This window comes from Pipistrellus kuhlii, unplaced genomic scaffold (assembly GCF_014108245.1).
Source record: "Pipistrellus kuhlii isolate mPipKuh1 unplaced genomic scaffold, mPipKuh1.p scaffold_m20_p_1, whole genome shotgun sequence".
NCBI classification, from domain to species: Eukaryota; Metazoa; Chordata; class Mammalia; order Chiroptera; family Vespertilionidae; genus Pipistrellus; species Pipistrellus kuhlii.
Genome location: NW_023425404.1, coordinates 176,434,365 through 176,455,918, shown reverse-complemented (window position 1 = coordinate 176,455,918; position 21,554 = coordinate 176,434,365). Strand labels below are relative to the sequence as shown.

Here is a 21,554-nt window from a genome sequence, read left to right as displayed (position 1 = left end):
CTCGCTGAAAAGTTGCAAGGTTGGCAAGATAGGCGGAGATAAGTTGGCCTGTGCATTCCAAGAAGCTCTGGACCCAGCCGTCAGCCCTCCATGTGGGCTTCATTCTAATATGGATTTTGGCGTTTGATTTGCTCTCTGACCCTGGGAGGGTTCCTGATCCTATTCAATTAGAAACCGATGCTCATAGTGTGAGAGAGGGGTGTGAAAACCAGCATGAAAAAGGGGGAAATCATCTTTTAACTGCTCATGAGTATTAAAAAGTGATTATTGGAGGCTAAGCTGTGGTCCGTGCCTACAGAACACCCTTTCCCTCCACTTAGCTTCACTTTTAAAGAAGAAATCCCTTTACATCAACAACAGGGGCTCTGACTATTCCCAGGCCCTCTCACTATATCTAGGGGTCGACACTAGCAAGCATAAACACGGGCTCCACACTTAAAAACTCCAGTTACTCCGAAACCGGTTTGGCTCAGTGGATTGAGCATCGGCCTGCGAACTGAAAGGTCCCAGGTTCGATTCCGGTCAAGGGCATGTACCTTGGTTGCGGGCACATCCCCAGCTGGTGGTTTGCAGGAGGCGGCTGATCGATGTTTCTCTCTCATTGATGTTTGTGACTCTCCCTTCCTCTCTGTAAAAAATCAATAAAATATATTTTAAAAAAAACACACACACACACACAAAAACCCCCTCCAGTTTCACATTAGCCTTTCTTCTCTTTTCCCAGTAGTAGCTGGATTGTGGCTTTAAAAGCATCTCACTGTCAGGGACCCTCTGAGTTAAAAGATTCAAGGGGGGACCTTCCCAGTCTCACAGGTTTTTCCACCTCAGAACAGGTTTCCCAGTAGGAGGCACTGGGCCAAAGCCTGGGGAATAATGGGCAGAAACGATCAGATGAGTTTGAAGGTGTGAGGGCAGTGACTCCCCATGACTTGGAGCTGGAGGCAGGAAGGATGGCCCTGGAGGCACAGGTGCCTGGAAGCATGTCCTGACGGCAGTTCTGAGTCGATCACTTTCAAATGTTATCCGGATCGTCTGCTCCTGCTTTCTCAGTTCTGCCCACTGCCACCTATTAAATGGGTGTAGTTTTTGTTCCTAACTACTTCTCACTGCCTTCCCCAGAAATATGTCACAAATTAAACAGCCTTTTTAAAGTGGAAGGCTATAGCAAAAGAAACGTGAGCTTTCATTATTTCTTCTTTGTGGCAAAACCTTAATGCCTAATAATAATAATCATCTTACCTAATGAAAGAGAAACATGCAAATTAACCATCACTCTGCCATGCCCACAGCCAATCAGAGTGAGTATGCAAATTAGCCCACCGAAAAATAGAGATTAATTTGCATATGCAGCCACAGAGCAGCTGGGAGGGGCGGGGCACCTACTATGAGGAGAAGGCGGGAAGTGGAGGGAGCTATAGGAGCCGTGCTCTGGACAGAAGTGAGGACTTGCTGGTTCCCGAGGCTGGGAGTGAAGCCAGGGAAAGGAAGGCCTATTCTTGCATGAGTATCATGCCTCTAGTAATAACAATAATAATAATTATTATTATTATTCATTATCAGACAAACCTCATGCCCCTGGGGTATCTCAGGTGTGCAAAACCCTTTCCTTCTTTCCCTTCTGTCTGGAGTGAATGCAAACCTCATGAGATTGGTTTTCCCACAGGTTTGAGTTTGAATCTTCATTTTTATCTCTTAGCTATCTGATGCTGGCAAATTGCTGCTTTCATTATAAAGTAATAACCGCTACCTCTCTAGATTTCTTTATCAGTTAAATGAGAGGTGAACTCTTAGCACAATTCCTCGCACACAGAAGGCATTTAAATAATGGTATTTCTGCCCTAGCCAGTTTGGCTCAGAGGATAGTGCGTCAGCCCGCAGACTGAAGGACCCAGGTTAGATTCCAGTCAAGGGCGTGGATCCCCAGTCCTGGTCAGGGCTATGTGCGAAGGCAACTAATTGATGAGTCGCTCTCATATCGATGTTTCTCTCTCTCCCCCTCCCTTCCACTCTCTCTAAAAACATCAATGGAAAAATATCCTGGGTGAGGATTAACAATAACAAACCCCCCCACACACACACACACAAAAATAAAAAGTGGTATTTCCTTTTGTACCTGGGGTGGGGTGGAGGAATCTGCCTCAAAGCTCACAGAGAATTCTTTCCCGTATTTAAATCTTAGATCAAATAACATTATTCAAAGACCCCCTCAGTAACAAAGGCAAGCCTCAGAAACTTGTGAAGAAGCAAAGTATAATAATAACCACGTGCGTCGCATTTCCAATGAGATGTTATCATCTTTGATCGTTACCGCTGTGTGAGCTGAGGTAACTATGGGCAAAGCTCAAATCTTTTGTATTGCCCCATTGCTCAGGTTAGGAAACCCAAGAGCTGTTCCAAGTTGCTAGTAAGTAGCAGAGCCAGGTTTTCTCTTGTTTTGTTTTTTTAAAATATGTTCTTATTTATTTCTGAGAGAGGAAGGGAGAGGAAGAGACAGAAACATCAACGATGAGAGCAAATCACCGATAGGCTGCTTCCTACCCGTCCTCGCTCTGTGCCCCCCACCTGCCCCCTCCCCACTGGGGATTGAGCCCACAACCTGAGCATGTACCCTGACTGGGAATTGAACTGTGACCTCCTGGTATGGTAGATGCTTAACCATTGAGCCACACTGTCCAGGCCAGAGCCAGTCTTTTATTTATTTGTTTGTTTGTTTTTACTGCTTTTGACTATTCCCTACTATTTAGAACTGTGATTACTCTATGATTACTTTATTCCTACTCCCACTTAGGGAGAAGAATCAAGGAGTCCCAAAAGATTGCTTTGGTTTGTAGTTGTGGGAAGAGAGCCAGGAGATTCTGGCCAGGATTTCTGGACACATCCCATGTTGGAGGCATGGAAAGCCACAAAGAAAACCAGCCAAGGTCTGTGCGCTATGCAAGTCAGGTGTGCCGACCCTCTGGAGCACGCTTCCAGCCCTTTGACAAACGGAATGGCAGCAAGGTAAGGAGCTCGGGCTTGAGGTCGATAAGAGTGAAGCTTATTTCCTGGCAGCTGTGGGGTCTTGGGCATAAGCCTCAGTCTGCTGCCAATGGCAATACCAAACTGTAGGGTCGTCATGATGCTTAAATAAGATGATATACATAAAAGACCAGCGTTCACCGAAACCGGTTTGGCTCAGTGGTAGAGCGTGGGTCTGTGGACTGAAAGGTCCCAGGTTCGATTCCGGTCAAGGGCATGTACCTTGGTTGCGGGCACATCCCCGGTAGGGAGTGTGCAGGAGGCAGCTGGTCGATGTATCTCTTTCATCGACGTTTCTAGCTCTCTCTCTTTCTCCCTTCCTCTCTGTAAAAAATCAATAAAATATATATATATAAAAAAAAAAAGGCCAGTGTTCAACACACTCTGTTATCAATACATGTAAGTTATTTTTTCTAATCAAATAACAGGCACTAAAATGGTACATGAGAGGACTAAATGAGGAATGTAATAAATAAATGCAATGAGCTAAGAACAATGTCTGGCACAGAGCAATTGCTATTTGCTATTAATTATTGTTGTTAATATTTTTCTGTATAATAATTTCTTATGACTGCAGGGAGGTCACGGTAAACAATCTACTTTTCAGGGGACAGGAGGTTCTGATACTTATTTCTCATGAGAGCTGACATTTTAGGTACCATCTTATAGTGTGACAAAGGATAACAATACCTTCTCAATTGTTTTATTTTCCCTCTGTCTCCCTCATTTCTCCTAATTTTACCTGAGACAGGAAAAACTTATTGCTGGATGGGATCAAATGACTGACATGAACCCAAACTTTCTACTGAGGCTGCTGATATTTTCTTCCCAACAGAAATTATTCAGATAATAAGCTCTATTTTAATCTAGAACATGCACTTGACCCAGAGAGACCTTTCAACTCCATAATTTCCACAGGAAAGATCCTCAGAGGGTAGCCACTGACTTCTCACAGAAACCTCTTTTAAAATCCTTTATTTATCTTTTTGAATTTTTATGAGCTTATGTTAGCCAGACAGACAACATGCCGGAAAAACCTAAAAAAAAATCTTTTATTTCTTTAAATTTCCATAATACATTCCCCGCTGGATCCAATATGTGCATGTAAGACAAGTTACTCCTGGGCACTCTTTAATCCGAGGGATTTAGCCCAAGGACAACCCGAGAAGGCAGTCAGCAGCGCCCGGTCAAAGGAGGAGGGAGGGCCATTCGGAACTCGGCGAGACTGGCGCCCTGGCTTGTGGTTTCCATGCCACACCATGGAGGGCCCCTGACTGAATTTTAAAAATGCACTGAGTTTACAGAAAAGGGAATTAAGTGTAGCAGGGGTTCGCTCCAAACATTAATCTCAGAAGCCAAATCCTTGATTTTGAGAAAGGCCTTCAACAGGAGTCCCTTGACCTTCGTTCGTTCTTTCAGCACCAACCTCTGCCAAAGCCCTGGGCCCGCGCTGACTGCTCCCGCCTCCACCCACCCGCTGGGAGGGAAGGAGCACGAATGTAAATTAGAGGCCCTCAGGCCCACCCCAGACCAAGAATGGGCTTTGTTATGGCAACAAATGCTGGTAATTCCTCTACTTCCCTTCAGGACCTATTCCCCACCCAGAGAAGTTCTCCCGATTTCTTTTTTTTAAAATATATTTTATAGATTTTTTACAGAGAGAAGGGGAGAGGGATAGAAACATCGACCAGCCGCCTCCTGCACAACCCCCAGCAGGGATGTGACCTTGACCGGAATCGAACCCAGGTCCTTTCAGTCTGCAGACCAACGCTCTACCACTGAGCCAAACCGGTTTCGGCTAGATTTCTTTTTATTATTTTATTTTATTTTTTAGGTTTTTTTTAAATTTATTTATTTTTTTCATTTTTTTATTAATGTATTATATGTGTATATACCTTACCAATCTCCTCCCCACTCCCATATATGCCCTCTGTTCCCCAGAGTTTTGGGTCCGTTGGTTATGCTTATATGCATGCATACAAGTCCTTGGGTTGATTGATCTCTTATCTCCCCCAAATCCCCCTATCCTCCCCACTGTAATTTGACAATGTTTGTTTCTTTACTGTCTCTGTATCTTTTTGTTCATCAGTTTCTTCCTAGTTTATAATGGAAAACAGCCACACACCAGAAGCTCACTCTCTCAGAAGTTACTCACCTTGAACTAGTGCTTACCAGAGTATTGTCCAGACATCAAGCACTGTACATGTACTGATTCTCACAAAAACCCCAGGAGACAGAGAATGCTGTTGTGCCCATTTTGTAGGTGAAGAGACCGAAGCACAGTACGGAGAAGTGACGCTGCTGAAGTCTCACAGCTAGAAAGTGGCAGAGCTGGGGTTTAATGCAGGCGGCCGGCTCCAGAGCGTGGGATCTTAACCACAGCATGCCGTGGCCTCACGGAAGAACCTGTACATGCATGTGGTTACATTACATATGGTGCGTGTGTTCTAGTACCAGTAGTCTCTGCGTAAAGACAGTGCCGGGCACAAAGTAGACACTCAATAAGTGTTTGTTTAACGAATGAGTGAATGTAGATATACACCGAGTGGCAAGATTATTATGATCTCTGAACACATAATGATCTGGCCACTCAGTGAATATCCTATTAATAAAAGGCTAATATGCAAATTGTCCCCTTGACTAGGAGTTTGACCAGCAGGCAGGCCAGCCAACCGCCCATGTCCCCTCCCACTGGACAGGCTGGCTGGACCCCACCCATGCATAAATTCATGCACCAGGCCTCTAATATATATATATATATATATATATATATATATATATATATATCCAGACCCATGCATAAATTCATGCACCAGGCCTCTAATATATATATATATATATATATATATATATATATATATATATATATCCAGACCCATGCATAAATGCATGCACCAGGCCTCTAATATATATATATATCCAGACCCATGCATAAATTCATGCACCAGGCCTCTAATATATATATAATAATCTGGAGATATATATATTATATATATATATATATATATATATATATATATATATATCTCCAGATTATTATGCATTCAGAGATCATAATAATCTGGCCACTCAGTATACATTTCTTTATATATATTTTTTAATTGATTTTTTACAGAGAGGAAGGAAGAAGGATAGAGAGCTAGAAATATCAATGAGAAAGAAACACCAATCAGCTGCCTCCTGCACACCCCCTACTGGGGATGTGCCTGCAAGCAAGATACATGCCCTTGACTGGAATCGAACATGGGACCCCTCAGTCCACAGGCCAGGGCTCTATCCACTGAGCCAAACCGGCCAGGGCTCAGGGTACATTTCAACGTTATGATCTCAATATCTAGAAGTGTGTGTCAAAGGAGGTAGGGTTTAGTTCATCTAGGATCTGAGGTTTAGGGTCACATTAGAGAATGAATACAAGTGTGTTTTCAAAAATATGATTAAGGTTTTAATTTTATATATGCTATAAGAAATGAGTATTTTGTGGGATGGAATTAATTGCAGGTGTGGCCAAATTTATTGGCCATAGAAACCACATAAAAATAATGTGAATATTCTCACTTTGTTTCTGTTGTTTCTTTGTTTGGAATACCCTGGTATGCTACATCCATTCATCCATTACCAATTATAAAAATAGTAGTTAAGAACATGGTCTGGCCCTGGTCAGTGTGGCTCAGTTGGTTTGGTGTAATTTGATTGCCGGTTCAGTTCCCAGTGAGGGCACATGCCCAGGTTGTGGGCTTGATCCCCAGTAAGGGGAATGCAGAAGGCAGTCTATCAATGTTTCGCTCTCACATTGATGTCTCTCTCTCTCTCTCAAAATCAATTTTTAAAAAATCAATTAAAAAAAAAATAGTCTGTCCTTTCACCCAAACTTCCAACATAATTAAAAAAAGAAAAGAAAAAGAATATAGTCTGGTGCCAGACACCTGAGTTTGAATCCTGTCTCTGCCATATACTGTGTGACTGTAGGCTAGGGGTGTCAAACTCAATCAGAGAAGGGGCCAAAATCTAAAATCCAGCCTAAATCGCGGGCCGAATGGTTTACTGAACAGTCATAAACTGTCATTGTGATGGAAACGCAGCGGAGTGCAGTGATGACAGCGCGGTGCGGGCCACATTGCAAGGCCTGGCGGGACGGATTTGGCCCGCGGGCCTTGTGTTTGACACATGTGCTGTAGGCAAACAACTTGGCTTTAGAATTCTCATCAGTACTTACTTCCTTAGGAGTATTAGGAAGATTTCATGTGCTACTTATAAATAGGATCTGAGAATAAACCAGACTATTATATTGTTACTAGAAGTCCGGTGCACGATATTTGTGCACTGGGGAGGAGGGGTGTGTGTGTGTGTCCCTCACCCAGCCTGTGCCTTCTTGCAGTCCGGGACCCTTCAGGGGGGTATCCACCTGCCTGCTTAGGCCAAGGCCTTAGCACTGCCTTGGAGACAGGAGAGGCTTCTGCCACCATAGCTCCTGGGTTGAGCGTTTCACCTCTGGTGGTCAGTGTGCATCATAGCAATCGGTCATTCCACTGTTTGGTCTACTTACATATTAACCTTGTATTATATAGGATAATTATCCATTCTATCTCCCATCCATTATTTTATCCAAAAAAAATATTTATCAAGGATCTACTATGTGCCAGGTTCTGTGCATCAGGCTGAATATAGAAAAATAAATGAGATATGGTGCCTATCTCCAAGTCACTCATATTCTGTGGCAATAGGTAAGCAATCAGCCAATGATCTTGCAGTGTGTAGGCCCAGCAAGTCAGTGGCAGTCTAAGCTAGACTTAAGGGGTCAATCTGAGGTGATGATGATGTCAGAACTGAGAGGTCTAAAGGTTATATAGGAGTTAGACAGATGAGAAGTGTATTTCAGGAAGTGAAAATCACCAAGGAAAATGAGAAATAGTGGATTCAGGGTTGTGAAGGCAAGGAGATCTTTATAGCTAGAGGTTTGGATGGCAGTGGCGTAGATGGAATTGAGAGAGAGTCAGGGCCAATTGATGGGGAGAATTATGTTATGCCAGAGAGTTTAGAAGAATTTTAAATAGGGAGTGCTGATATCAAGTTGGCATATCTACTAGAGTCGAAGTGGTAAAGTAGATGGCAAGGAGAGGATTCAGGATATATATACAGGTGGTAGGAGTTATGGGGCTTAGTGATTCATCAGAAGATTTGGAGTAGAAATAATCATTCATTCCATAAATATTTATTGAACACATACTATGTGCCTGGTACTATTCCAGACCTTTGTTTTGCTTTTATTGATTTTAGAAAGGGAGGGTGTGTGTGTGTGTGTGTGTGTGTGTGTGAGAGAGAGAGAGAGAGAGAGAGAGAGAGAGAGAGAGAGAGAGAGAGAGATATCAATTTGTTATTCCACCCATTTCTGCATTCATTGGTTGATTCCTTTATGTGACTTGACTGGGGATCAAACCTGCAACCTTGGTGCATTAGGACTACACTCCTACCAGGTGAGCTACCCAGCCAGGGCGATAGCATTTTTGGTAAATAATAAAAATGAAAATAAAGCAGAGGAAAGAAGAGAAAACTAAAGCAGAGAAGAAAAATAAAGCTGAGGCAGACTGCAATATTTCAAAGGTGGTCAGGGATGACCTCTGAGCAGGTGACATTGAGAGGGACTGAAGATGGTGAGAAACAGCAAATTCAGACACCCAGAAGAAGTGCACTCCAAGCAGAGCAAGAGTGTCCATGGCATATTGAAGAACAGCCAAAAAGGTTGGTGTAGTTGGAGTGTAGGGGTGGAAAGAGTGAAAGAAAATGAGTTAGTCTAGAAAAACTAATTGCACTGGACAAAAAGCTGTTCCTAAAGTGTTAACTAAAATTTTTATTGGTAGTTTATCTCAGGATAAAATCTCACAACAGAAAATGAACCTAAAGCAGTCATATTATAGTGCAAAAAAATTAAAATTTAAAAGCAATCAAGACTACATTATAAAAATTTCAAAAGCCTCCTAATATTTAAATTAAAAAAGGAGGGAAAGTAGAAGAATATCATGTAAGGAAAAATATCCTGTAAGAAAAATTACATCTAGAAAATTTGTACTTTAGAAAATTAATTGTAATGCTAACAGCAAGACACCCATGAAAAACACACATGATGTCAAAATAAGCCAGAGGAAAATCATTTGGGCAAAAAATGAAAAAGGGTCCCAAGTCAAATTTATAAAAAATATTCCTTTATTAACTTTTGGTCCAGAATATGTTTGTATATTTTCAGAAAACAACTCTGAGACCATGTGGATTCTGGCAACAGAGAGGAATTGACAGGACTACCCCAACCATGAAACAGAAAAGAAGCAGTCCAGAGATGGAAGACGCTGACGACCTCTTGCCATAATAGCAGTCAGTAGCTGTGTATCACTGCAGGTTGCCCAGGACCAAACCAGAGAGGGTCGGAACTGCATGACCACCATTTGTCCACCATTCAGAACTGAAATATCATTACTGAATGTACACATAAGGAACTGTTTGACATTGAAATTGGGTCTCAAAAGAACCGTTGGCCAAGAAAGAAACTCACTACAGACTGATTCATATGCTTTTCAGCATAACAATTATTACTTGTCTCATTTTTTATTCTTATCAGTATATTTCCAGTAGGACATGATCTCACTCATCCAGGAGAAATGGTGAACAACATAGACTGATGAACAAGAACAGACCCAGAGATAAGGAGCGATGGGTCAGACTGTTGGACCTCAAAGGGTGGGTGGGGATAAAAGGGAGAGATCAACCAAAGGACTTGTGCACACACATATGAGCCTAACCAGTGGTCAAGGACAATAGAGGTTGGGGGCATGAGTGGGGAGGGGTGGGGGATTGGAATGGGGGGGTTGAGGACAAATATGCGATACCTTAATCAATAATGAAATTTAAAAAAAGAAAGAAAATGAGTTAGTGAGATAATGTAGTGAGATTGTGTACAGCCTCATAGGCCATTGTAAGGACTTTGGTTTTGCTCTGAGGACAGATCTGATTCTAGGTTTCCATTTGTTTATTTATTTGTTTTTTGTTAATCCTCACTGGAGTATATTTTTCCAATGATTTTTAGGGAGAGTGGAAGAGGGAGGGAAAGACGGAGAGAAACATCGATGTGAGAAAAACACATCAGTTGGTTGCTTCCTGCATGAGCTCTGACCAGGGCCTGGGCCGGAGAGGAGCCTTCAACTCTACCCACTGAGCCAAACTGGTTAGGGCGTGACTCAGGGAGGAGGAGGGGAATGCGGAGACATCAACCAAAGGACTTGCATGCATGCATATGAGCCTAACCAGTGGACACAGACAGGAGAGGGGTGGGGGCATATACTGGGGTACGCAGGCGGCCAGGGAGAGGACAATGGGGAAGAAGGAGACTTAGGCAATACTTTAAACATTAAAGAATTAGAAGAAAGCTGAAACCGGTTTGGCTCAATGGATAGAGCGTCGGCTCGGGGACTGAAGGGACCCGGGTTCGATTCCGGTCAAGGGCATGTACCTTGGTTGCGGGCATATCCCCAGTGGGGGGTGTGCAAGAGGCAGCTGATCGATGACTCTCTCTCATCGTTGTTTCTAACTCTCTCTCTCCCTTCCTCTCTGTATAAAATCAATAAAATATATTAAAAAAAAAAAAAAGAATTAGAAGAAAAAAAGAAGGTTGCTCTGGGTGCTGTTAACACGCTGCAGGGGATCAGAGCAGCAGCAGAGAGACCAGTGAGGAGGTCACTGCAATAGGGTATGAGTCCAGCTTTGAACTCCTGAATCTGAGGTGCCTTTGGGATACCCATATAGACAGGCCTAGCAGGCAGTTCATTGGGTGCACCTGGCGGGCAGAGAATGTCCCCTGCATAGACACAGTTTGGGTGGTGCTTGAAGCCATGAGACTACTTAAGAGTGTTGGGAGAACAAGAAAGAGGACTGGCCGAAACCGGTTTGGCTCAGCGGTAGAGCCTCAGCCTGCGGACTGAAGGGTCCCAGGTTCTATTCCGGTCAAGGGCATGTACATTGCTTGCGGGCACATCCCCGGTAGGGGGTGTGCAAGAGGCAGCTGGTCGATGTTTCTCTCTCATCGACGTTTCCAGCTCTCTATCTCTCTCCCTTCCTCTCTGTAAAAAAAAATCAATAAAATAAAAAAAAAGAAGAAAAAATAAAAAGAGGACTGGTGACGGGTACTCTGTCCTGGCAAAAGGAGAAGTGCCCTTGAAGAAGGCTTAGAAGGAAGGATTGTCTGGGAGAGAATGAGATTCTACAAGAAAGGCGTGTTCAAAGTCAACTGAGATACAAGCAAGATAAGGATGGGAGGCTTATTTTCTTTAGCAACTAGGAGATAACTGGTGACCTTGACTTTTGGTGGGTTGGTAAATCTAGGCAGTGAATGGGTGGTGAAGGAGTGAAGATAGCAGGTATATACAACCAATTCAAATCGGCTTGGAATGAAGAACAGAGATAAGGTAATAACCCCAGCTCTAAGGAGAACTCTTTGAGACCAGAAAGGCCTCGGGATGTCTATAATCTGATAAGAAAAGCTAGTCAGGTGGGACTAGGTATTCCAGATGCATAGAACAATTCATTCATTAATTTATTCATTCACTTTTTAAAAAATATATATATTTTATTGTTTTTTTACAGAGAGGAGGAGAGAGGGATAGAGAGCTAGAAATATTGACCAGCTGCCTCCTGCACACCCCCTACTGGGGATGTGCCCGCAACCAATGTACATGCCCTTGACTGGAATTGAACCTGGGACCTTTCAGTCCGCAGACCTACTTTCTATCCACTGAGCCAAACCGGTTTCAGCTATTCATTCACTTGTTCAACAAATATTTGTTCAGTATCAACCAAGAGTCAGTCACACACTGGAGATACACAGATGAACAGAAACACGGTCCATTTCCTGGTGTTGGGAAGACAGACACATCTATCACTCATACAAAGCGAGGAGAGCAAACGAGGTGGATGCGAAATGCAAGGGAGAACTCGTCAATTCTGCCTCTGTGGAAAAGGGAGCGTGAGAGAAACTTCCTGGAGGCTCAAACGTTTGAACAGAGGATTAAAAATGAGAAAATGAAGGGTAGCAGAGCATTCTAGCCAGGGGAACTTCATGACCAACAAGGACAAGATGCAGAGAGGGGTGGAGAAAGCATTAGCATCCCATGTGATGGAAGATTAGGGGTGTGGTGAGGCAGCAGGATTTGCAGCTGGCAAAGTAGGGTTGGGCCAGAGAGTAAGAGACTTGAAAAGAGAATGGTCCTTATTGTTATGGGTGATCATATTTGAACCCTTACGTGGTTCTGGGTGTGTTTTAGGGAAAAAACAACAACACTCAAGCTTAACACAGAGGATAGATTGAAGAGAGGAGAACTTGGGAGGAAATTGCAATGGTTCAGACGAAGAGATGACAAGGTCTGTAGGGCAGTGGCTGCTCCAGAAATGTTGAATGTGGTAGCTACTGCAGAATATCTCATTCCACTCTCCTCTCAGTGTACCTTCCTGTACTGACAGGTTGGAGGACTAAAAACTACATTTCCTGCCCTAGCCGGTTTGGCTCAGTGGATGGAGTGCTGGCCTGTGAACTCAAGGGTCCAAGGTTCAATTCCAGTCAAAGGCACATGCCTGGGCTGCGGGCTCGATCCCCAGAAGGGGCCATGCAGGAGGCAGCCAATCAGTGATTCTCTGTCATCATCGATGTGTCTATCTCTCTCTCTCCCTTCCTCTCTGAAATCAATGAAAACATATTTTTAAAAAGTTAAAATAAATAAAACCTACATTTTCTAGACTTATTTGCAGTTCCAGTTCCAAATGTAATGTGAGTTCACACAAATATAATAGATCCATTTGAACAAGATTTGGAAGGTCAAAGTGAGGAAAAGGCCAAGTTTCTGCTGTTTCTCCCACCAGGCACAGTCATTAAACACACAGTGTCCCCGTGGCAGTGCCCGGGGTGCTGCTCTATCTAGCTTTATGGGTAGAACATGGAGCACAAGGCACCTTTCTCCTCCTTTACCTCCCCATCCCCCCCACCCCCGATCTAGTAGACATCAAATGTGGTTGAGTTGCAAATGTGGTTGTGGTAGCTTTCTAACCCCACATTGCAAAGAAAGTGTGTGTCACAAAATACAATAGTTCCAGGGATGCTGTTCTGCTTCCCCATCTTCTTTAGTTTTGTTTTGTTTTTGTTTTTTTAATATATATTTTATTGATTTTTTTTTACAGAGAGGAAGGGAAAGGGATAGAGAGCTAGAAACATCAATGAGAGAGAAACATTGATCAGCTGCCTCTTGCACACCCCCTACTGGGGATGTGCCCGCAACCAAGGCACATGCCCTTGACTGGAATCGAACCTGGGACTTTTCAGTCTGCTGGCTGACGCTCTATCCTCTGAGCCAAACTTGTTTTGGCTTTCCCATCTTCTTGATTGTAGCTGGCAATGTTACTATAGAAGTCATACCTCAAGGTCCAGCCAAGGGCCCGGTGTCCCAACAATTACGTAAGCACCTAATTGCATATATGAAATTCCTTTTTTGTTTAGAACAGCTAGCGTGATTTCTACTCACTTTGATGGAAACCCACTTGACTGTTGAATACATAGACCTGAGAGGATCTGATGCCAACTGAACATGGTAAGGGAGGAGGGAAGAGACAAGATGGCGGCCGAACAGACGGACTTGTTCTGACCCTGGTCCCAAATCAGATAGACTCAGTGTCTGAGTCACTCAGGGAATATTGATTGGCAGCTAAGGGTTAGCAGAACTCTAAAGGAAGGTAAGGAAGGGTCCACTGGACAGGATTGCCTGACCAAGCAGCCAGCACTGCGGAGGCGGAGACCTCTCCCAGAGCTACAGGCTCAGAGGGAAGGCTGCACCATCTTACCAGGAAAGGAGGATCTTCTCTGAGGCCTGGAAAACCCACACCAGAGGAGACCATCGAGCAGCTGTGATGCCCCAATCGGCACAAACACGTGGATTCAAGGGAGTTCTTCAATCACCCAGGGAAAGAAGGAATACCACATAACCAGATATCCTGAAAAGAGAGACCATGGGGAGACAAAGAAATAGCTCACACATGAAAGAAAAGCAGGCATCACTAGAAAAGGAAGTAAACGAGTTAGAGGCAAGCAACCTACAAGAGCAAGAATTCAGAGTAATGACCATAGGATGGCTAAAAAGAATGGAAGAGAAATTTGACGATATGAATAAGAAACAAGAGGAAATGAAGAAGAACCAAGAGAAACTGAAGAAGAACCAAGAAGAAATAAAGATGAACCAAGAAGAAATGAAAAATGATTTAGCTACTATGAAGAACTCAATAGAAAGCATCAAGAGTAGACTAGAAGAAGCAGAGGACTGCATCAGTGAGCTAGAAGACAAGATGGAAAAAAATACCCAATTAGAGCAGCTTCTGGAAAAAAAAAAAAATTAAAAAGCAGAAGGAGAGCCTAAGGGAACTTTGGGACAATACAAAACAAAACAATATTAGAATAATAGGGGTTCCAGAAAGAAAGGAAACTGAGGAAGACATGGAAAACGTATTTCAAGAAATAATGACAGAAAACTTTCCTGAGAAAGAGAAGAAAAAACCCACACAAATTCAAGATGAACATGGTAAGGAAGGAGGGTGTGGGTGGCAGTGAGAAAAAGAGAGGAGGCAACTATTTTCAAGGTTTCAAGCTTCACGTGGCCATCTGCCAACAGAGGGATTACAGAGAGGGGCGGCGTTTGGCAGGTAGGAGAGCGGGGCATCTCATGAGTTGGTTGGAACAGGTTCTCCATAGCATCAAGCAGTGAAATTAGGTCATTACTGACTAACAAGGGAGTAGAAGAATATTCCGTCCCAGAACCTAAATGGCATTTTTATTGCAATGCATCACTGACCCACATCTTCAAGTTCAACTCTTGTATGGAGAGTTATATGAAACAGCAATGGAGACGTCAGTGAAATTCATACATACTTACCTGTCTGTCCCTAGGAACAGGTCCCCCTCATGTCTTACTATTCAGAAAGCTTCCTTAACTTTAGTAAGACCAGTGCATCTTTTCTTTTTTAGAGTGGTAAGTACTAGTATAGTCTACCAGCATCTTTCTTTCAGGGCCTAACTGACGCAGTGTTACTCAAATAAAATCACATTCTAACCTCTGGCAATGATAACCATTCCATGGTCCAGTGACCCATATGACGCCTCCCCTCAAAAATACTGTGTTTCATGCCAAAACCGGTTTGGCTCAGTGGATAGAGCTTTGGCCTGCGGACTGAAAGTTCCCAGGTTCGATTCTGGTCAAGGGCATGTACCTTGGTTGCAGGCACATCCCCAGCGGGGTGTGTGCAAGAGACAGCTGATCAATGATTCTTTCTCATCGGTGTTTCTAACTCTCTTTTCCTCTCTGTGAAAAAACAATAAAATAAATAAAACAAAATAAAATAAAATAAAATAAAATAAATAATAAAATAAAATAAAATAAAATAAAAAATACTATGTTCCATAGTGGTTATTACAACAAACCTGAACAAGTAGTATGGTCTTCTTTTTCTTTTGTCTTCCTTTTTTTTAAAGGCAGTTTATTCCATTTATTGTCAGCACAGTGACCATATTTTCAAGGTTGTAGGCAGTAGAAAGGGAAATGGACCTCATTAGCAACTTTGAACTCTTTAGACAAGTAACAGTCTGACACTGCCAACTTGAGACGGGAACATGTTTTCTGTTTTTACAATAAAATTCAGGGATTTACCCACTTGTCATTAAGTATGGGCCTACATGAATACATTTCTTTTCTTTTTTTTAAAATTGATTTCAGAGAGGAAGGGAGAGTGAGAGGGAGAGAGAAACATCAATGATGAGAATCATTCATTGGCTGACTCCTGCACGCCCCCTACTGGGGACCGAGCCCACAACCTGGACATATGCCCTTGACCTGAATCAAACCTTGGATCCTTCAGTCTGCAGGCCGATGCTCTACCCAAGCCAGCTAGGGCCTAAATATCTTAATGGATATGAGGACTGGAAGCAAGAGATAGAAGAAGTTTTTGTAATCTATTATAAATATTAGCACTGATTTTTTAAAAACAAACAAACAAAAGATCCCTGGTAAGACTTCAAGATGCACTTGAACATGTCTTTATTGCAGTACTAGTGACAGTTAATTAAATGTAAATATCTTTACGCAACCGTACTATGATCCCTCTCAAGGGACTGCAGAAATTGTCTTGTTGACCTGTGTTTTCCCAGCGCCAAGCAGAGGCCCACGTGGTGTGCCCTCAAGGAATGCTTAAAGGAAGTTTCTAAACTGGGATCAAGAGACAATATTTTAGGGCTGGCTCTGCTTCAGTTTCCTCGGCTATGAAATGAGTTTCCAGGTCATAAATTCTTTTACTTCTTTGAAGGGCTCCTTACTCATAAATTTTTTTTATCCCTATAGGAAAAAAAGATAAAGAACCTCTTTCCCTAAGATGTCTGCAGTATCACTGGCGAGTGCATTCAGCGTGGCTGCACGTACATCAGGGGGGTGGATTAAATGACCTCTGGAGGTTCTTCAAGGACACTGATGGTCGGGTCCAACTAACTCCCCATTACCCTGAGATCTGCGTCAGGATCCCTGGGTGTGGAGCTCCATTCCAGAAATGGTTTTGGCAACTGGATTGTTTCTGTTCTCCTCTTGTTTACCATCAGGATATTTCCCCTTTCCACGGGGATTTTCTGAAAAGGTCACACAGCCACTTCAGAAAACCATGCTCTTGTTGAATGACAAGGATAGCCCCTTTGTCTGGTTGCAACCAGAAGCAAACTGCTATCAGACCGAAGCAGAAAGAGGGGGCTAGCTAAGCGACTTACCTGGCCAAGGCCAGAGGGAAAGTCCAGCCTCCTAGGATGACATTGGGACTGTGGCTAGATATCTTCCACAGAAGTGACAATTAGGCAAAGTTCCACCAAGGCCTGGCTGGGGCAGCACAAGGGGAAGGTAGCATCTTCTGTAACCAGCTCTGGGCTTATAGGGAAGGAGTTCCAAAATACTGTAGCTCAGCGGTCAGCAAACATGTGGCTCGTTGGCCCCTTGAGGGTGGCTCTTCCACAAAGCACCATGGCCTGGGTGAATTTATTTTGTAGAAGTGGCGTTAGAAGAAGTTTAAGTTTAAAGAATGTGGCTCTCAAAAGAAATTTCAATCGTTTGTATTGTTGATATTTGGCTCTGTTGACTAAGGAGTTTGCCAACCACTGCTTTGGACCATCCCATCAAGCATCTCCTTTCCGGTTAGCTGCCAAAATGCATACATACAAGAAATAATCCAGTGTCCTTTGGACTCAAGAACAATTCTGCTAGAAGCACACTGCATAGGCCTGGATAGAGCTGTGATTACAAACCAATCTAATCATTCACCAACCAAACACTTTCTGCAGCCCTGCCAGGTGCTAGACAGACCCTGCACTAGGTGTTAGGCTCAGGATGGTACATAATCTATCATCATAATCTATAGACTGAGGTCTGGTTGGGTAAGCACAGACAAGCAAAACTAATTATTATAACAGCACTAGAAGCCTTGCGCACAAAATTCACATCTGGGTATGGTCCTTAGGCCTGGCCTGCAATTAGGGCCATCTTCCCCACCCCCTGCCCCTCGCCACCATCCACCCCCAATCCCCCTTTCCCCATCAGGTGCCTGACGGTGGGGGGAAAGGACCAAGAGGTCAGCTGTTCCTGTCTGCTCCCCAGCCCTGCCCCTAGTGAGGATTGCCCTCTGTGTATGGGGCAACTGGTGGAGCAGGGGCCTTGGCTTGGTGTCACCTGCATTCCCTGCTACCCACCCTTGGTTCCTCATTCAGCATCAGGCGATCGGAGCCTGCCGGCCAGGGAAAAGGACCAAGAGGTGGTCAGTGAGCCTCATAGTGACTGGTCCTGCAGTCATTCTGGTCGTTCCACCCTTAGGGTCAATTTGCATATTACCCTTTTATTATGTAGCATAAGGGCCCTGCTCTGCCTGGCTGCACAGAAAATGAAACAATTTATTCCGATCTCAATAGTGCTGCTGATTCCTCTATCCCAGAGGTCGGCAAACTGCAGCTCGAGAGCCACATGCAGCTCTTTGGCCCCTTGAGTGTGGCTCTTCCACAAAATACCACAGCCTGGGCGAGTCCATTTTGAAGAAGTGGCATTAGAAGAAGTTTAAGTTTAAAATATCTGGCTCTCAAAGGAAATTTCAATCGTTGTGCTGTTGCTATTTGGCGCTGTTGACTAATGAGGTTGCTGGCCACTGCTCTATCCTGTGTGCTGGCAGGGCCAGTGTCTGTGTGTCGCTCTGCCTTCCAGTCTCACAGCCTGTCCTGCTTATGGGCACTCTGCCCTCTGCATCTCTGGGCCAAGCACTCTGCTGCCCAGATCCCTCAGTGACTCCCATCCCTTATCCATAAAGAACAGCCCCCCTTAGCAAGACATACGGTTTGACTCCCACTTTCCTGCTCAGTTTTCTCTCTTGCCGCTTCCCGGAACAGTCCATAATGCAAGGCGCTCTTCCCATGTCTCAGTGCCTCCGGTCCCCTGTAGCAGAGGCTATGGGGCTTGCTCACATCAGGCCGGATTTATCTGTCTACCCTAAAAGTTGCTGTATCTCTCTTTCTGAGGGTTTTTGTTTTTTAATCCGTGGGAGGACTAGAAAGTGTCCCCGGACACAAATCCCCCCACCCAGCGTCTTTGCCCTTCGGTTAGGGTAACTTGGAGACATGCCTTACACTATACTGACTCCCTGGGCTGTGCGAAGGGATTAAGTGGCAAATTACCCACAATGGCAAACATCTGAAAACAGATCTTTCATTCCCAATGGCAGGCTCCACTCCTCTACCGTCCTTCCCATCTCCCAAATGACCTATTGCATTCACGTTCTTGTCTCTGGGTCTATTGTTATGCCCAGATTTCATGATCCCCAAGGACCACCAGGGAGCCGAGTCCGACGCAACAGCAGAAAGCCTGTATTCCATGCTAGCATGGGCTCTGTCCCACTCACACCGACAGCGGCCTGGTGGAAGAGAGCAAGCTTCAACAGATCAAGGGGTTTTATAGGGGTGGTGATGTCACTGTTTTGGCTGGCCCTATTGGTTGGGTGAGGACTTGGGTCCAGTTACAAAATGGAGGATAGCTCCACCCTGCCTCACAGTACAAAATGGAGTCAGGAGTTAGCCCCGCCCCTCCCTGCCCTCTCACTACCTGTGGAGAGACCCAAACCAAACAGCCTCTTCTGTCTCCCCAACCTTGGCCCTTAGGCCCCTCTTCTCCGGTCAGTGGAGCTCCTTATTCTCAAAGGCTCTACGGGACAATCACCTCCTCTGTGATGCCAGTTCCCATCCTCCACATGCCGCCATCCACATGGGAAGGCCTCCTTCCCCTAAGACCCTTGGCCCTTCGCACAGACCTCTCTGATCATGTGCATCACCCGGCACTGTAATGATGGGTCATCGACTTTGTCCACAAGAAACTGGGACTTACTCATTTTTGTGAACCAAGACCCTAGAAGAATAGATATTATAGAGTAGATGCTTAATAAATATTTGGTGAATGAATATATGACCTGATAGGACTGTAGGGCAGTCCAATCCTTAACAGCCATTTGTACGCTTCCAGCTAGAGGAGAATGAAAGACCAGGAAAAACTCTCTGGACACCAGGAGTCAGACCACGCAAGGAACTGAAACTGAAGGCACCTGATCACACCTCCTGTATTTCCATCCGCATTCCGAGCCCACCAGCTCAGCCTCCAAACCCACGGAGGACAAGTTTCCCACCAGTGACTGCATAGAAGGATGAGACTTCAGCTCCTGGGCGCACCATCACTGACCCAATGTCCCCTTAGCTTGGTGCTGTGCAGCCCTTCCCTTTGGCGATCCCTCCCACTCCCCCCCCAAGCCCCCTTTCCTAAAATAAGTTAAAATTTTCTTTATCCACTGTCTGAGGTGGCTGTTTAGCCTACCCGCACCCCACCAGGCCAACCTTCCATGCTCCCCTTCCATGACCTCTGCTGCTGTTTCCTGGCTATAATCCTTACGGACACAGCAAAAAGCTGGAAGCCATGTTCCGGACCCAGCTCTACTGGGCCCGGAGAAATTCTGACTATGCTTGAGAGAAGGCTAGAAAACCTCCCACAGGACTGCGTAAACTGAGGACTGAATAAATAGCCCAAACAGAGATGTCATCCAGGAGAGGAACCCAAAACTGTGGGCTGAGCAGGCAGCTGGTCTTCGGGGAAGGCTGGTTTCAGCAGACTCTCTGCGCTTTGCCTGCAGCGTTGTTTTAGTATCTCATTGCCCAGGAAGACCTGACCCCGCTGAGGAAGCAGGCCGAGTGGGGATGGGAGGTGCTGGCTGGTCCCCTGCGATGTGAGATTTCAAACAAACAAACAGAAACACAAATTCCAGAGAAGGAAAGTTGGTCTTCCCTGCTGAGCAGAAATGGAAATGAACTAAACCGCGTACAGCATAAGAAATGGGAGTTGGCGAAGGAAAGTGACCTCGTGTTCTACCATGTTAATGGAAATGAGGAAAGGAGGAGGACTTGACAAGTGGCAGTAAATGCACTAAGTAGGCAAGGAAGGAAGGAAAAAGGGGACGTTAGAATATTTGTTCTTCCGTTGCTTTTAGATAAAATAGAAAGGAGGGGCTGGGGGAAAGAGAGAGGGAGAAAGAAATATCGATGTGAGAGAGATACATCAATTGGTTACCTTTTGCACTCACCCCTACTGGGCAGGGATGGAGCCTGCAACACAGTACATGCCCTTGACCAGGAATCACAACCGTGACCCTTTCCTGTGTAGGCCGGCATTCTAACCACTGAGAAAAACTGACTAGGGCATATTAGCACTTAAGGGCTGCCATGTGCCAGGCAGGTAGCATTTATTTTTTTATATCAAAGAAATTTGATTAATTATATAATAATAATAATAAGAAGAAGAATTATTATTATTATTATTATAAATTAGAGCTCAATTGCTTTGTGCTATTATAGCCATTCTACAGATGGAAAATCAAGCTCAGAGAGGTTAAATGATTAACCCAAGGTAATCCAGCTAGTTAGGAATGAAGTCTAAGTTTAAAGGACAAGAAGAGTTTGAAAATCATTTATATCTAATTCAAGAAACAAGATGAAACAGTCATAACTTTTTTCCCTCCTCTGTGCATTTGCAAATCCACTGCCTTTTGGTGCATTGTGAGTTTGGTGCATTGACTCGAAGAAAGAAGAGGAAAGGATCTTTTAGAGGATCAAGTTTAAAGAGGCCCAATTTTGGGGAAAATCTCTGAATTTAGGTTTAGCAGCAAGCTTGGCTTAAAGAGAAAGAAGGGAGAGAGGGACACTAGCAAGAGGCTGCAAGCATACGATTTAAATTTTCACACTTCCTAATATTAGTTATGACTGGAACGAGACACTAAAATACCACCCACAAGACCGGCAAGCACTGCCCTACTTTCAATTCAGCCCAAAGCAGGAAGGCTTAGGTATGTCACGAGAAAGCCTCTTGTTCCAGCCCTAAGACTAGAACAAAAGCACTGGAGGAAACTCCCAGCTCCACTGC

The 21,554-nt window shown here is 44.3% G+C and overlaps 2 long non-coding RNA genes across 2 annotated transcripts; one reads left to right on the top strand and one right to left on the bottom strand.

Annotated features, from left to right (window-relative positions):
- Positions 1-257: 257 nt before the first annotated feature.
- Positions 258-1,161, bottom strand: LOC123651402. The gene is made up of 2 exons (XR_006740080.1): positions 685-1,161; positions 258-442 (listed from the first exon to the last, which is right to left on the bottom strand). It is a non-coding gene; the product is annotated as an uncharacterized LOC123651402 (long non-coding RNA).
- Positions 1,162-2,047: 886 nt separating this feature from the next.
- On the top strand, positions 2,048-3,769 carry LOC118707544. The gene is made up of 2 exons (XR_004984316.2): positions 2,048-3,153; positions 3,385-3,769. It is a non-coding gene; the product is annotated as an uncharacterized LOC118707544 (long non-coding RNA).
- Positions 3,770-21,554: the final 17,785 nt, after the last annotated feature.